This window comes from Opisthocomus hoazin, chromosome 36 (genome assembly GCF_030867145.1).
Source record: "Opisthocomus hoazin isolate bOpiHoa1 chromosome 36, bOpiHoa1.hap1, whole genome shotgun sequence".
In the NCBI taxonomy this organism is placed as follows: domain Eukaryota; kingdom Metazoa; phylum Chordata; class Aves; order Opisthocomiformes; family Opisthocomidae; genus Opisthocomus; species Opisthocomus hoazin.
In genome coordinates, this window is record NC_134449.1 from 527,027 (window position 1) to 542,478 (window position 15,452).

General features: G+C 58.8%; 1 long non-coding RNA gene across 9 annotated transcripts; it reads left to right on the forward strand.

Annotated features, from left to right (window-relative positions):
* The first annotated feature begins 58 nt into the window (after positions 1 to 58).
* Positions 59 to 13,877, forward strand: LOC142365361 (uncharacterized). 9 transcript variants are annotated; one of them, XR_012766452.1, is made up of 7 exons: positions 59 to 311; positions 1,370 to 2,185; positions 8,988 to 9,387; positions 10,141 to 10,304; positions 10,709 to 10,846; positions 11,391 to 11,457; positions 12,045 to 13,863. It is a non-coding gene; the product is annotated as an uncharacterized LOC142365361 (long non-coding RNA). The 9 variants fall into 9 exon arrangements; XR_012766447.1 differs by having other exon boundaries at positions 10,709 to 12,802; positions 12,880 to 13,876; XR_012766449.1 differs by having other exon boundaries at positions 10,926 to 13,876.
* The last annotated feature ends 1,575 nt before the right edge of the window (positions 13,878 to 15,452 follow it).

The following is a 15,452-nucleotide window of genomic DNA, read 5'->3' on the forward strand; positions in this document are numbered from 1 at the left end:
GGCGCGGGTCAGGCGAGCGGCGCGTGCAGCTCCGGCGGGGTCCTGGCGGGAGGGGTCCTGGCTGGCGCGGCGAGGCGGGAGGCGGCGGCGCTCGATGGCTCTCAGCGCGGAACGGCGCTGGGCGCGGGCTGCGGTACCGGTGGGGCAGGGTCTGTGCCGGCAGCAGCCGCGCCTCCCGCCCTGGTGGGGGGGGGGTGATGCGATGAACCGCGCAGTCCCTGGACGTGTCGGACTCGAACCCTCCCTTCTGCCCCGACCGCCGCGGTGCCTGGCGCTGGTTACCGACAGCCACAAATTAGCTCGTCAACGCGGTAAGAACATCCCGTCACAAAACGGGTTTCATTCCTTAAAGTCAGCAATGCTAACCTGGGCTGAAGTGTGGTTTTTTTAGTAGCAGCTATAAATGTTTTGCTATTTATTCTTTTTTTAATATTACAAACTGTGTTCCAGCGTTTGCTGCTGAGCCGCAGAATCACAGAATGGTCGGGGTTGGAAGGGCCCTCTGTGGGTCACCCAGCCCAACCCCCTGCCGAAGCAGGGTCACCTGCAGTAGGTTGTAGAGGACCTTGTCCAGGCGGGTTTGGAAGGAGACTCCACAACCTCCCTGGGCAGCCTGGGCCAGGGCTCCGTCACCCTCAGAGGGAAGAAGTTCTTCCTCGGGTTCAGCTGGAGCTTCCTCTGCTTCAGTTTGTGCCCGTTGCCCCTAGTGCTGTCGCTGGGCACCACTGGAAAGAGCTTGGCCCCATCCTCCTGACCCCCACCCTGCAGATATTTAGAGGCATTTCTAAGGTCCCCTCGCAGCCTTCTCTTCTCCAGGCTGAACAAGCCCAGCTCCCTCAGCCTCTCCTCGCAGGAGAGATGCTCCAGTCCCCTCCTCATCCTCGTAGCCCTGCGCTGGACTCTCTCCAGTAGCTCCTCATCTTTCTTGACCTGGGGAGCCCAGCACTGGACACAGCACTGCAGATGGGGCCTCACAAGGGCAGAGCAGAGGGAGAGGAGAACCTCCCTGGACCTGCTGCCCACACTCCTCCTGATGCACCCCAGGATCCTCCCATTGGCCTTCTTGGCACCCAGGGCACGCTGCTGGCTCATGGTCACCCTGTCGTCCCCCAGCACTCCCAGTCCCTCTCCACAGAGCTGCTCCCAGCAGGTCCGCCCCAAGCCTGTACTGGTGCCTGGGGTTGTTCCTCCCCAGGGGCTGGACCCTGCCCTTGCCCTGGTTGAACCTCATCAGGTTCCTCTCTGCCCAACTCTCCAGCCTGTCCAGGTCACGCTGGATGGCAGCACAGCCTGCTGGTGTATCCACCATTCCTCCCAGTTTGGTGTCATCAGCAAACTTGCTGAGGGTACACTCTAACTCTTCATCCAGGTTGTTGATGAAGAAGTTAAGCAAGACTGGGCCCAGTACTGACCCCTGGGGCACACCACTGGTTACCGGCCTCCAACCAGACTCCGCGCCGCTGATGCCAACCCTCTGAGCTCTGCCACTCAGCTGGTTCTCAACCCACCCCACCGACCACTTGAGCGATGTTCTGCTGTGATAGCTGTAAGCCTTGAAATGCACGTTGACAAATCACCAAACCAAACCTCAGAGTATCGACATCCTGCTGAGCAAACGAGCACGAATCCTTCCTGCTTCGTGCTGGACCAGCATGACCAAATGAGAAAAGAAACTGATCCACAACGCGGAGGAAAACTACGACCTTCATTCTCACGACCCCCAGAGGGACCAGGATGACCCCCTCGCAACAGTACGTGCAGCTGCAAAAAAAATATACCAGGATGTGCCACATAGAGCCCGGAACCACTAAACTATAAAGAGAGACTCTGCTGGGGGGTGGGGTGCGGACCGTTGGCGGAGCAGGAGGCTCCCCGGCCGCCCAGCGCTGTTTTGCCTGCTTCATCGCTTGCTTAAATAAATTCTATTGCTAATAAGGTCACAACTGATTAATTAACAATTGGCTGCTCAATTTGACTTCGTCACGGGAGGCGAGCTTCTGTAACAGGTATAAATGTTTTGCAATTTATTTTTTTGAATATTACAAACTGTGTTCTAGCGTTTGCTGCTGAGCCGGTGTTTCAGCGAGGGCAAGGGCCGGAACGTCACGCAGGGGCTGATGCAGCGCAGGTCACTGAAGCTGCTGCCGCGAAAGAACATCGCAAAATTCCATAAAAATATTGCCAGGTATGTTTTCAGCTTGTTTCATTCCTGACTATAGCAATCGTTACTTCGTTTCAAATTTTCAGTCTTTTTTTCTTTTTCTTTTAATTCTAAAGCCGTATCTGCTCAAAGGCTCAGGGCTTTTAATTTGCCTGCTGTATGTAAACACATCAAATACTTTTTTTTGTGCAACTGGGTTACATCTCTACAGCTGCCGAACGGGAGCTGTGAAGAAACAGGCGGGGCAGACGCTGTACACGCTGTATCGTCTCATCGCATCTTTTTTAACCTGTCTCTTAAAACCTCGTCTGAGCTCTGCGTAACCTCCCGCTCGGGGCCGTGCGCGTGCCGCAGGGACGAGTGCCAGCTCTGGCGACACCTCCCTGCCCCTCGCTGGAATCCGGCGCCGGCAACGGGAGCCAGACCCAGGGCGTGGGTGCCCCGGGCTGGGGGGGGGAGTGGGAGTGGGGTCCCAGTGCTGCTGCTGGGGCCGGTGGGCTCCCCGTGCAGCTGTGGGAGCAACTGGGGGTCTTTAGCTTCCAGCCACTGCGGCAGGGATGGTCTGGGTCCCCAAAACCAGCTGCTGGGGGGGACTGGCATGAGTGAGGGGCTCTGTGCCTGGGGCCAGGGGGCGAGGGTCCGCGTCCCCCCGAGGCAGCGGGGCGGGGGGTGCGGGGGGACTCACCGGGGAATCGGTACCCAGGCTGGGGTACCGGTCGGGCAGGGTCTGTGCCGGCAGCAGCCGCGTCCCCCGCCCTGGGCAGAGACCGCGGCTCCCGGGGGTCCCGGGCCGGCTCTGCTGGAGGCGGTGGCAGCTCCCGACAGCCCGCGGCGTCCCGCTCTGCAGAGCTATAAATTATCTGTCTGCATTGCTGTCATGGCTGCCACAAAGACACGATTTCATTGCCTGTGGCAGGATACAGGGCAGCAGCACCTTCTGTTCGCTGCCCTGCTGTGCGCTGAGCGGGCGTAACGGGGGAGCACACAGCTGAGATCAGGCCGTGCCAACATCTGCCTTTCTTTGCAGAGCATTCGGAAACCTCGAGGTGCCCTAAAAGTTCGTATAAATAACAAAACAACTCTAAATATCCTATTATTTATGGAAAGTTTTTGATTTTTGCCTGACAGCTCCTTCCAACACAACATGTCAACAAGAATCTGTATGGCTTTGTTGCCCCCCACCCTCTGTTCCCTCTCTGAGAGCAGAAACGGGTGCAGGGACGGAGTGTTCGCACAACCCCCCAGCTCTGCCCGGGTGCCCGGGCCCCAGCGCAGCTCCCGCCGGGCAGGGCCGTCTCCTCCACAGCACCGGCCCCGCTCCCTCCCCGGCCGCCATGCTGGATGAGACCCCTACGGGATCGTCCCTGGGCATCAGCGGGGAGCGGGACGGCGCGGGCAGAGCCGCAGCACACAGCCCTCGGCACCAGCTCCGTCCCGCTGGCAGGGCCAGGTGCCATCGAGGTGGCGGGGACGGCTGCGGGCCGTGACACCGGGGCTGAGAGCAGCCCCAGCTCGGGGATGGCCGCCATTCCTGCTCTCCAGACGCCCCGAGCCCTCACCTGACGTTCCAGGGCTGGGGCTGGAGCTGGACGTGAGCGTCAGTCTGGGCACAGCGGCGCGGCAGAGCCCCCAGGCAGCTCTCGGACCCCTCGGGAGCCCGCCCGGAATCACGGAGGGTGAAGCAGAGCTGTGCTGCCGGCATTGCCACCCCGTGAATGCTCCCCGACCTCTGCAAATGGAGGCATTTCCCAGTTGTCACAGCCTGCCAGTGTTTCTGCCCAGAAACCTCTGCTACACGCTGCCTTTCCTGGGGGTCTTGGCGGAGACCTGCGCTCCCAGGTTCCCCAGTTCCGTGAGCAAGCAGCCGCTCGCTGGCGGCTTTCCGCACGGGGCTGTTCAGCAGGGATTTGCAACAGCTGGCGGGTGCTGCTTGCAGACACGAGTGGGAAAAGACAGGGAAAACCTTGGGTTAAAATTCTTCCCATTCTGCTCTTCAAGTGCCTCTACGCTGTCTTGGGCTGCCTTTAAGCCTGAGCCCTTCATTCCCCGTTGCAAGTCGCTCGCTGAAGGGAAGGAGAGCAAATTCTGATGTGCCTAAGAAGAACCCGTGCCTCAGTACGAGGGACACTGGCGATACTGGAGAGAGGGAGACCTTGTTGCGGCCGCCAGTACTTAAAGGGGGGTTGTAGGAAAGCTGGGGACAGCCTTTTCAGCAGGGCCTGTTGTGACAGGACAAGGGATAGCAGTTTTAAACTGAAAGAGGGTAGATGTAGATCAGATCTAAGGAAGGCATTTTTTTTGGAGGAGGGTGGTGGGACAGTGGAACAGGTTGCCCAGAGAAGCTGTGCAGGTCCCATCCCTGGCAACGTTCCAGGTCAGGTTGGACAGGGGCTTTGAGTAGCCTCGTCTCGTGGAAGATGTCTCTGCCCGTCTCAGCAGGATGTTCTGACTGGGTGATCCCCGAAGGTCCCTCCCAACCCAACCCATGATTCTGTGGCTCTCAGCCCGTGGATGGTGGTAAGTGCTTCTGAGGTCACTCGTGCCCCGGTACGTGGTGGGCCGGCAGCAGGCGCAGGGGGTGGGCAGGTCTTGTCTCCTTGTAGGAAAACCCTGAAGCAGCTCCCGCGTCCAGACTGGAGCGTGAGGCCGTACGTCGTAGTCTCGGCCCCGCTCTGTGCCTGGCGCGGGGCAGCCCGCAGCCACCTCCAAAGTGTCATCCCTGCGGGTCCCTGCTACCAAAACCCTGCTGATTGCGCCCAGTACAGGCACTTTTACGTTCATCCTTGGAGTGCGGGGTCGAACAGGGGCAGGTGGTCCGTGAGTCGGTGGCCGCGATCTCCCCGTGCCGCAGTTGGCTTTCCCCGAGGTCCCTGTTCCTTTTGGCATTCCCGGCAGCTTTTCACAGCTCATTAGCTACGCTTACGATTTGTCGCTCTGGGGTTCTGCTTTGGACAGCTTCATCCTTCCATGAAACAGTAACACGTTCTTCACAATCCTGTTTCTTAGTTTCTGTGGTGAATTTTGAACTTACAAGATTACGAAACTGTAGCTATGCTAAGGGTAGGGCTTTACAAAACTACCTACAGCAGCAATAGCCCAGCTGTTTCGATGATCATGTCACATTTTGATTCCCCTTTTTATTCCTCAGTACAACGCCGGGGCTGGAGCTCAGGGTGGTGCTGGCCGAGCCCTGGGGCGAGGGGACAGGGCTGAGCTCTGCCCGGCTGGGTCCCTGCCATGCTTGGCCCGTCCGCCTCGTGGCTGCGGCAGCGGCTCCGGGCAGCGCTGCGGTCTCAGGCCGGCGTTGCGGCGTGAATCCCGGCCCCTTTTCCCGGGGCGTTTGCAGCATCGCCCCGTGGCGCGGGAGGCGAAGCCCCAGGATTCCTCGTGGAAGTGCTGAGGGATCTCGCCGTGGGCGAGAAGTTCAGGCGTCGAGGGTGGCGTGTGGACTTTGAAGGCGCGCAGCGTCTGCCCCGGGGGTTGGTTTGAGGAACCTGGTGCCGCAGTCCGCTTGCTGGGCGCGTGGGCTAGCGCCGAGGTGCGGACGTTGCTGTGGGTGGGGGAGGCCTCTAAATATCTGCAGGGTGGGGGTCAGGAGGACGGGGCCAGACTCTTTGCAGTGGTGCCCAGCGGCAGGACAAGGGGCAACGGGCACAAACTGGAGCAGAGGAAGCTCCAGCTGAACCCGAGGAAGAACTTCTTCCCTCTGGGGGTGACGGAGCCCTGGCCCAGGCTGCCCAGGGAGGCTGTGGAGTCTCCTTCTCTGGAGATATTCCAGCCCTGCCTGGCCGCGGTGCTGTGCCCCCTGCTCTGGGTGACCCTGCTTGGGCAGGGGGTTGGGTTGGGGGACCCACAGAGGGCCCTGCCAACCCTGAACATTCTGTGATTCTGTGGTGCATGGGTACCCCCAAACACCATGGCCACCCTGGTTCTGGTTCAGCCGTGGCTCTGAGCGTTCTCAGACCCGTCCAGATGCAGCCCCTCGAGGGCTGTATCCCGTAGGCAACCTCCCTGGGGCAGCTCCTTGCCCTCCTACCAGGGCACTGGGCGCCTGCTCATGGCACCAGCTGTCTTCACGTGGTGGGCTTGGTCCCTGGGGCTTTTCCCCGTGGGAGCTGTGTGCTCGGTGGGGAGCGCAATCGCCCTTTTCCCAGCAGCAGTGTTTAATGCTCGGAAAGGGTCTGCAGCTGACGAAGGAAAGGGTTGGCAGCGCAAGTGAGGGCTGCAGATGTGCTCCTGTTCCCGTCCCCTGCACAGGGACACGGGTCGTTCGCTCTTGTTGCGGGGCAGTTTCAGTTCTCGCAAGCGTCTCTGTTCCTGGAATTCCAGAGAAACCTTTGTATCTGTTTGGAGGCTGAGGTGGTCCTGGAGAGCCCCGTCCCGTGTCCAGGCAGCCCAGTGCTCCGCTCCTCGAGGGCTTGCTGGTCCGAGTGAAAGGCAGCAGCTTGCTTTCCCTGGGAACCCCTCCTCCAAAGCTGGCCAAAGCAAGCACAGTCTTTGTGTGTGAATGGCAACAGTCTGTGCATGGGTAAGTGTCCCGGTTCGTGTCGATCTCTCAAATTTACAGGACAACGCACTTTGTAAATTCAGATTTATTTCGCAAGCTCCTCTGGTTAAAAAAAAAAACAATCAAGCAAAGGCTTAGTCCCCTTTGTACAGATGAGTCTGCCATGTGAATTCTCTAATTCATTAACTTGTGGATTTGCTGCACCTTCTCAAATACCTCGTGTGTGATGGAGCAGCTTATGCTGGAGGCCATCATGAAGCAAGTGGAGGAAAAGAAGGTTATCAGGAGTAGTCAGCATGGATTCACCAAGGGGAAATCATGCCTGACCAATCTGATAGCTTTCTACAATGACATGACTGGCTGGGTAGACGAAGGGAGAGCCGTGGATGTTGTCTACCTCGACTTCAGCAAGGCTTTCGACACTGTCTCCCATGATATCCTCCTAGGGAAGCTGAGGAAGTGTGGGCTGGATGAGTGGTCGGTGAAGTGGATTGAGAACTGGCTGAATGGCAGAACTCAGAGGGTTGTCATCAGCGGCGCTGAGTCTGGTTGGAGGCTGGTAACAAGTGGTGTCCCCCAGGGGTCAGTACTGGGCCCAGCCTTGTTTAACTTCTTCATCAACAACCTGGATGAAGAGTTAGAATGTACCCTCAGCAAGTTTGCTGATGACACCAAACTGGGAGGTGTGGTAGATACACCAGAAGGCTGTGCTGCCATTCAGCGTGACCTGGATAGGCTGGAAAGCTGGGCAGAGAGGAACATGATGAGGTTCAACAAGGGCAAGGGCAGGGTCCTGCACCTGGGGAGGAACAACCTCATGCACCAGGACAGGCTTGGGGTGGACCTGCTGGAGAGCAGCTCTGTGGAGAGGGACTGGGAGTGCTGGGGGACGACAGGGTGACCATGAGCCAGCAGTGTGCCCTGGGTACCAAGAAAGCCAATGGGATCCTGGGGTGCATCAAGAAGAGTGTGGCCAGCAGGACGAGGGAGGTTCTCCTTCCCCTCTACACTGCCCTAGCGAGGCCTCATCTAGAGTACTGTGTCCAGTTCTGGGCTCCCCAGTTCAAGAAAGATGAAGAGCTACTGGAGAGAGTCCAGCGGAGGGCTACAAGGATGATGAGGGGAGTGGAACATATCCCCTACGAGAAGAGGTTGAGGGAACTGGGCTTGTTCAGCCTGAAGAAGAGAAGGCTGCGAGGGGACCTTATAAATGCTTACAAATATCTGAAGGGTGGGTGTCAGGAGGATGGGGCCAAGCTCTTTTCAGTGGTGTCCAGTGACAGGACAAGGGGCAACGGGCACAAACTGGAGCAGAGGAAGCTCCAGCTGAACCCGAGGAAGAACTTCTTCCCTCTGAGGGTGACAGAGCACTGGCCCAGGCTGCCCAGGGAGGCTGTGGAGTCTCCTTCTCTGGAGATATTCCAGCCCTGCCTGGACAAGGTCCTCTACAGCCTGCTGTAGGTGACCCTGCTTCGGCAGGAGGGTTGGACTAGATGACCCACAGAGGTCCCTTCCAACCCCTACTCTTCTGTGATTCTGTGTTCTCCAGAATCTTGCAGATTCTCTGGCTGCGTGTCTGAGAGGGCAAGAGTTACCCAGCCAATGATGGGCGTGCTGCTGCACCCCAGTGCGTGCCCAGCGTGCCCTCTGAGCGTGCTGCTCGCACTTGGACCTAGCGGTGCTGCTCCCGGTGGTGTCCCAAACTTGGGGTTGGTTTGCCCGGTGTGCAGGACGCCAATGTGCACTCCGAGCAGAGGGGTTTGGCTGCGTGTCTGCGCAGATACGGGTGTCTGTCCCGAGGCAGCAGCCCTCGTTCACAAGCCGACAGCCATTGATGCTCTTCGCATTGCCATAGTCCTCTTCCTAACACACGTGCCCTGTGATTCTGTTAACCGAGTGGTTTGAGTCTCTTTGCGCAGCGTGTATATTAGTAGGCGTGCTGAGTTTCTTCATCCTTGGAGTGCGGGGTCGAACTGGGGCAGGTGGTCCGTGAGTCGGTGGCTGCGATCTCCCCGTGCCGCAGTTGGCTTTCCCCGAGGTCCCTGTTCCTTTTGGCATTCCCCGCAGCTTTTCACAGCTCGTTAGCTACGCTTACGATTCGTCGCTCTGGGGTTCTGCTTTGGACAGCTTCATCCTTCCATGAGACAGTAACACGTTCTTCACAATCCTGTTTCTTAGTTTCTGTGGTGAATTTTGAACTTACAAGATTACGAAACTTAATTATAGTAAGGGTAGGGCTTTACAAAACTACCTACAGCAGCAATAGCCCAGCTGTTTCGATGATCATGTCACATTTTGATTCCCCTTCTTATTCCTCAGTACAACACCAGCACGCGTCGGGCCTCGGTGAGAGCCACGTGTTGCGCCAGAAGCTGTGCAGAAGTCGGGTGAACGGTCGCTGAGCGCCGCACGCCGCGTTGGTGAAGACCCTCGATGCCTTGAACGTCTGAGCCAGCGCTGCAGGGCGTGAGCCACGTCTGGTTTTCAGATGACCTGCAACGAAGTGGGAGTGCACACCATCCCGGGCGGGTGATGCTCCTTGACGTGCTGTCCTGATGTCTGTCAACTAGTGACGGATCCGGCGTGCCACCTCTCATGCAGAGCATCTCCTCGGTCCCTCTTCCAGGCAGCCAGCCCAGGCAGAGCAGTCACAGCCATCACCTCTGTCCCTGCTCCGTCAAGCTGTAGGGAATCCGAGGAGCAAGTTGAAGACACTCGGGTGAGAAAACTGTTCATAGAATCACAGAATCTTTAAGGTTGGAAAAGACCTCGAAGGTCATCAAGTCCAACCGTCAACCCAACCCCACCATGCCTGCTCAACCATGTCCTGAAGTGCCACGTCCACACGTTTTTTGAACCCCTCCAGGGATGGTGACTCCACCACTGCCCTGGGCAGCCGGTTCCGCTGCTCGACCACTCTTCAGTGAAGACGTTTTTCCTAATGTCCAATCTAAACGTCCCCTGGTGCGACTTGAGGCCATTGCCTCTCCTCCTATTGCCTGTCACTGGGGAGAAGAGACCGACCCCCAGCTCACTACAGCCTGTGTTCAGGCAGCGGTAGAGAGCGATAAATCCCCCTCAGCCTCCTTTTCTGCAGACGGAACAACCCCAGCTCCCTCAGCCGCTCCTCATAAGACGTGTGTTCTAGACCCTTCTCCAGCCTCATGGCCTTGCTCTGGACACGCTCCAGCACCTCAATGTCCTTCCATTCTGCTCTGCTGAGAAGAGCCTTTTGTTGCCTTCTGGGGAGAAACGGGCCCGGAGGACGCCGAGGGATGAGCTTGGAGCAAGCGGTGGCTCCAGCACCGAGCTCGTGGCCAAGCACTGGATCCCATGAGTGTGGGCAGGGTTTCTGGCTGTGGCATGCTGGCATCGGCCCATTGAGAGCCTGCTGGGTGGTGACGTCTGTCCTGGTGACAGTGAGGGCCTTGAGTCATGTTTTGATGGTCCCTTTGGTGTGTCTCCCCTGCAGGCTGCGATATTCCAGCTGACCAGCGCTGGCTGCGGGGACCTGGCTGCTGCGCTCAGCCCCAGTCTGCAGGAGCTGGACCTGGGTGATGGTGACATTGGAGACCCCGGACTTCAGCTGCTGTGTGAGGGGCTGAAGCAACCCACCTGCCCGCTGGAGATCATGGGGTGAGGGACCCGGGGCTCCTCGGGGCAGCCCTTGGTGAGGTCTGGGCTGGGGCTGGGCAGCTGCTGCCGGCGGGGACGGGGAGAGGCTGCCGTGGGTCCCTGCACATCCCGTGCTCCCTGCCTGCCCACCCGCAGAGCAAGAGGGGAGCGTAAAAGTGTGTCCCTCCAGGCACCTTCTTCCCTTTCCCTGGGTCCTACACCCCTGGGGTGGCTTCCAGGTGAGCCTTGTGGGGCAGAGCGGGTGGATTCTCACTCAACGCCTGAAGAAGTTCGCTGGTAGCTCTAACAGTGCCATTGCTTTGGTCCAGCCACGTCCAGTCAACTCCTGGCCATGTTAGCATCTTGCCTGGAGGGTCGTATCCCGTTTCTAGAATTGCCGCTCCAAGATTTACCTCTTTCTTAAGGCTGTTGAGAGGTTGAACGACATTGCTGTTTGGTGGTGGAAGACCTGAGGTTGGACTTCAGTGGTTGTCCTGTCCCCAGCCAGAATGGAGCAGACTCCACCTCTCCGACACCGGGAGATCTTCGCGCTGCGCGCATGGGTGGGTCGTGCCTCCTCTCAGCGGAAGAAGGGTTCTGGTACCAAGGTCCTTCTTCTGAAGGAAGGGCGGGCTCTGTCAGACCAGAGTCGTTCGTGGGGCTGCTGATGGACTTTTCCCAAGTCCGCGAGGTCTTGCGCTGCGCTGCTTTGGCTGAAGAATCAGCAAAGACGGGCGCCCTGCTGGTTTCCACTGCCTGAAGCCCGGCTGAGTGTCAGTGACCTGGGCGAAGGGTGAGCTGGCTGGGGCTTGCGTGCTTTGGACAGAGAGGAATGGCCTCGATGAAGGGTCCTCAGGGGAGCAGAAATCCTCAGACCAGCTCAGCCCATTAACCTCCCCGCTCCCCGCCCCGTGCCAGCTCCCGGGCAGGGAGAGCAGCAGCTGGGGAGTGGGGAGGACAGCGAGGGGGGCTCTGGCAGGCGCTCGGGAGTGGGAGGGGGTGAAGCATAGGTGCTGCTGGTGCCCGGTCGTGCAGTGTGCTGGGGTGTCAGGCAGTGGTCAGTGCCAGGCGGATTTAAGAGTTCTTCTTCTCTGCTTCTCTCCAAAGGTTGATCAGATCTGGATTAATGAAGGGACGCAGCAGAAGCTGGCTGTCTGAAAGAGAAAAAGCCGAGGTAGAATAAATTGCACATTTCTGGAGCAGGGCGAGGTCCCTGGCCTCATGGTGCTCTCACAGATACAGGCTGAACACTAGAAGTGAGGCAGGGCTGAGGGGATGTTTGTAGCATTTATGGATATTCCCTTTAATGCCAGAAAGGGGTTACCAGCGTCTCTGGTCGGGACGTGGCTGCAGTCGTGGCTGACTGTCGTGACGAGGGCGGGAGATGCTGCTGGGGACTGAGTTCTGCTCGGGCGCGACGGCAGCTCGAAGGGGTCCTGTCCGGATCCCCGTTAGGGCGCGAGGCGGGCAGAGGGACTTAGGGCAGGGATGTAGAAGAACGGTGCTGAGGGTGCAGACAGAGGAGTGTAGGCCCTCCTGCTTGAAGTTTCTGGGAGCTCTGTATGTCAGGGCGGGTGTTTTTCCTGTTCCCAGGGCCCATGGATGAAGATTTTGATAGTTCTGATTTGACAGCTTCAGAGGAGCTTGCTTCTGTCTCTTTTGTTTGTCTTGCTTTTATGCCGGAGAACTGCTTCTGGTTTTGCAAAGGGGGCCTGGCTCGGGGATCTCCTCAGGTTGTGAGGTTTTCCTCCCCTCCCGTAGCCGGTGCCAGCCTCTGGACTCTCCTGGTGCCAGACGATCCCTAGGGATGCCAGCCATGAAATCTTTCCGGGTCTGGTTTTCAGTCCACGAGCAACAACAACATCGCAGTGGCAAAGCAGGAGCACCCTGACCTGCGGAGACGTCCTCTGCTTTGAACTCCCTTGGCCTCCCAGGAAATCCCTGAAAATACCCGTCCAGGTCCTTCCTCCTCCCACCTGGCTGTTCCTGTGCGTGTGTAGTGACGGGATCACGGATCGGTTCTGACGCGAGGGGACTTCGCCGTGAATGCACAGCAGTTTGTGCCTGTAACCACGTGGACGAGGCGAGCATCCCTGACGGCGCTGGGGCGAGGATTCGTGGAAGCAGAGAATGGCAGAATAGCTGGGCTGGGAAGGACCCAACCGCCTGCTCGAGCTGGGTCGGCTGGAGCAGCTTGCCTCGGTCGTGTCCCTTCGGGTCTTGAGTACCCGCAGGGACCGAGAAGCTGCAGCCTCTCCGGGCAGCCAGGTCTGACGCTTGATCACGCGCACAGTAACAAGCTTTTTGTTACGTTTGCAGAGTCCCCAAGTGCGAGGTGCAGCAGCTGGGGGGGACAGGGGACGGAAAGGAGGGGCTCCTGGGCTCGGAGTGCCCGCCAACCCGACAGCCGAAGGTGTCTGCTGGTGCTGCTGGTGGTCTGGGTCTGTCCCAGCCCAGCCCCTGCCTGGCAGAGGGGCTGCGGAGCCGCAGCTGGACCACGCTGAGCGGGATCTCCTGGGGTGCGACAGTGGGGGGGTGCACGGGCTGCTCATCTCTCCTGCTCTGTGCGTGTGGGTGCCAGCGCCGTCCCCGCCAGCAAGTCTCGTTCTGCCTCCAGAACAGCCGAGGAGGAGTCTGTCGGAGCAGCTGCCGTCCTGTGTTCACTGTCCCTGCGGAGAAGCGACTTCGAGCCCATTCTCAGAGCCGGCGAGCCAGTGACCACGCTTGGGCGGACGTGCCCGTCCTCGGGCCCCTCCTCGCGCTTGCGCTCGGTGGCAGCGACAGCCAAACTCCTCCAGCAGTGCCTCCCCGGGGGGTCAGCTACAGGAGAGGTGGTCTGCGGGGGGCTGGGACCAGTCTGTGCAACTCAGACCAGTGACCGGGGGTGATGTTCAGGCAGGGCGAAGAAAGGAGTGTGTGGAGAGCAGGAATGGCGGCCATCCCCGAGCCGGGGCTGCTCTCAGACCCAGTGTCACGGCCCGCAGCCGTCCCCGCCACCTCGATGGCACCTGGCCCTGCCAGCGGGACGGAGCTGGTGCCGAGGGCTGTGTGCTGCGGCTCTGCCCGCGCCGTCCTGCTCCCCGCTGATGCCCAGGGACGATCCCGTAGGGGTCTCATCCAGCATGGCGGCCGCGGAGGGAGCGGGGCCGGTGCTGCGGAGGAGACGGCCCTGCCCGGCAGGAGCTGCGCTGGTGCCCGGGCAGCCGGGCAGAGCTGGGGGGTTGTGCGAACCCTCCCTCCCTGCACCCGTTTCTGCTCTCAGAGAGGGAACAGAGGGTGGGGGGCAACAAAGCCATACAGATTCTTGTTGACATGTCGTGTTGGAAGGAGCTGTCAGGCAAAAATCAAAAACTTTCCATAAATAATAGGATATTTAGAGTTGTTTTGTTATTTATACGAACTTTTAGGGCACCTCGAGGTTTCCGAATGCTCTGCAAAGAAAGGCAGATGTTGGCACGGCCTGATCTCAGCTGTGTGCTCCCCCGTTACGCCCGCTCAGCGCACAGCAGGGCAGCGAACAGAAGGTGCTGCTGCCCTGTATCCTGCCACAGGCAATGAAATCGTGACTTTGTGGCAGCCATGACAGCAATGCAGACAGATAATTTATAGCTCTGCATAGCGGGACGCTGCGGGCTGTCGGGAGCTGCCACCTCCTCCAGCAGAGCCGGCCCGGGACCCCCGGGAGCCGCGGTCTCTGCCCAGGGCGGGGGACGCGGCTGCTGCCGGCACAGACCCTGCCCGACCGGTACCCCAGCCCGGGTACCGATTCCCCGGTGAGTCCCCCCGCACCCCCCGCCCCGCTGCCTCGGGGGGACACGGACCCTCGCCCCCTTGCCCCAGGCACAGAGCCCCTCACTCACGCCAGTCCCCCCCAGCAGCTGGTTTTGGGGACCCAGACCGTCCCTGCCGCAGTGGCTGGAAGCTAAAGACCCCCAGTTGCTCCCACAGCTGCACGGGGAGCCCACCGGCCCCAGCAGCGGCACTGGGACCCCACTCCCCCCCCCAGCCTGGGGCACCCACGCCCTGGGTCTGGCTCCCGTTGCCGGCGCCGGATTCCAGCGAGGGGCAGGGAGGTGTCGCCAGAGCTGGCACTCGTCCCTGCGGCACGCGCACGGCCCCGAGCGGGAGGTTACGCAGAGCTCAGACGAGGTTTTAAGAGACAGGTTAAAAAAGATGCGATGAGACGATACAGCGTGTACAGCGTCTGCCCCGCCTGTTTCTTCACAGCTCCCGTTCGGCAGCTGTAGAGATGTAACCCAGTTGCACAAAAAAAAGTATTTGATGTGTTACATACAGCAGCCAAATTAAAAGCCCTGAGCCTTTGAGCAGATACGGCTTTAGAATTAAAAGAAAAAGAAAAAAAGACTGAAAATTTGAAATGAAGTAACGATTGCGATAGTCAGGAATGAAACAAGCTGAAAACATACCTGGCAATATTTTTATGGAATTTTGCGATGTTCTTTCGCGGCAGCAGCTTCAGTGACCTGCGCTGCATCAGCCCCTGCGTGACGTTCCGGCCCTTGCCCTCGCTGAAACACCGGCTCAGCAGCAAACGCTAGAACACAGTTTGTAATATTCAAAAAAATAAATTGCAAAACATTTATACCTGTTATAGAAGCTCGCCTCCCGTGACGAATTCAAATTGAGCAGCCAATTGTTAATTAATCAGTTGTGAACTTATTAGCAATAGAATTTATTTAAGCAAGCAATGAAGCAGGCAAAACAGCGCTGGGCGGCCGGGGAGCCTCCTGCTCCGCCAACGGTCCGCACCCCACCCCCCAGCAGAGTCTCTCTTTATAGTTTAGTGGTTCCGGGCTCTATGTGGCACATCCTGGTATATTTTTTTTGCAGCTGCACGTACTGTTGCGAGGGGGTCCTCCTGGTCCCTCTGGGGGTCGTGAGAATGAAGGTCGTAGTTTTCCTCCGCGTTGTGGATCAGTTTCTTTTCTCATTTGGTCATGCTGGTCCAGCACGAAGCAGGAAGGATTCGTGCTCGTTTGCTCAGCAGGATGTCGATACTCTGAGGTTTGGTTTGGTGATTTGTCAACGTGCATTTCAAGGCTTACAGCTATCACAGCAGAACATCGCTCAAGTGGTTGGTGGGGTGGGTTGAGAACCGGCTGAGTGGCAGAGCTCAGAGGGTTGGCATCAGTGGCGCGGAGTCTGTTT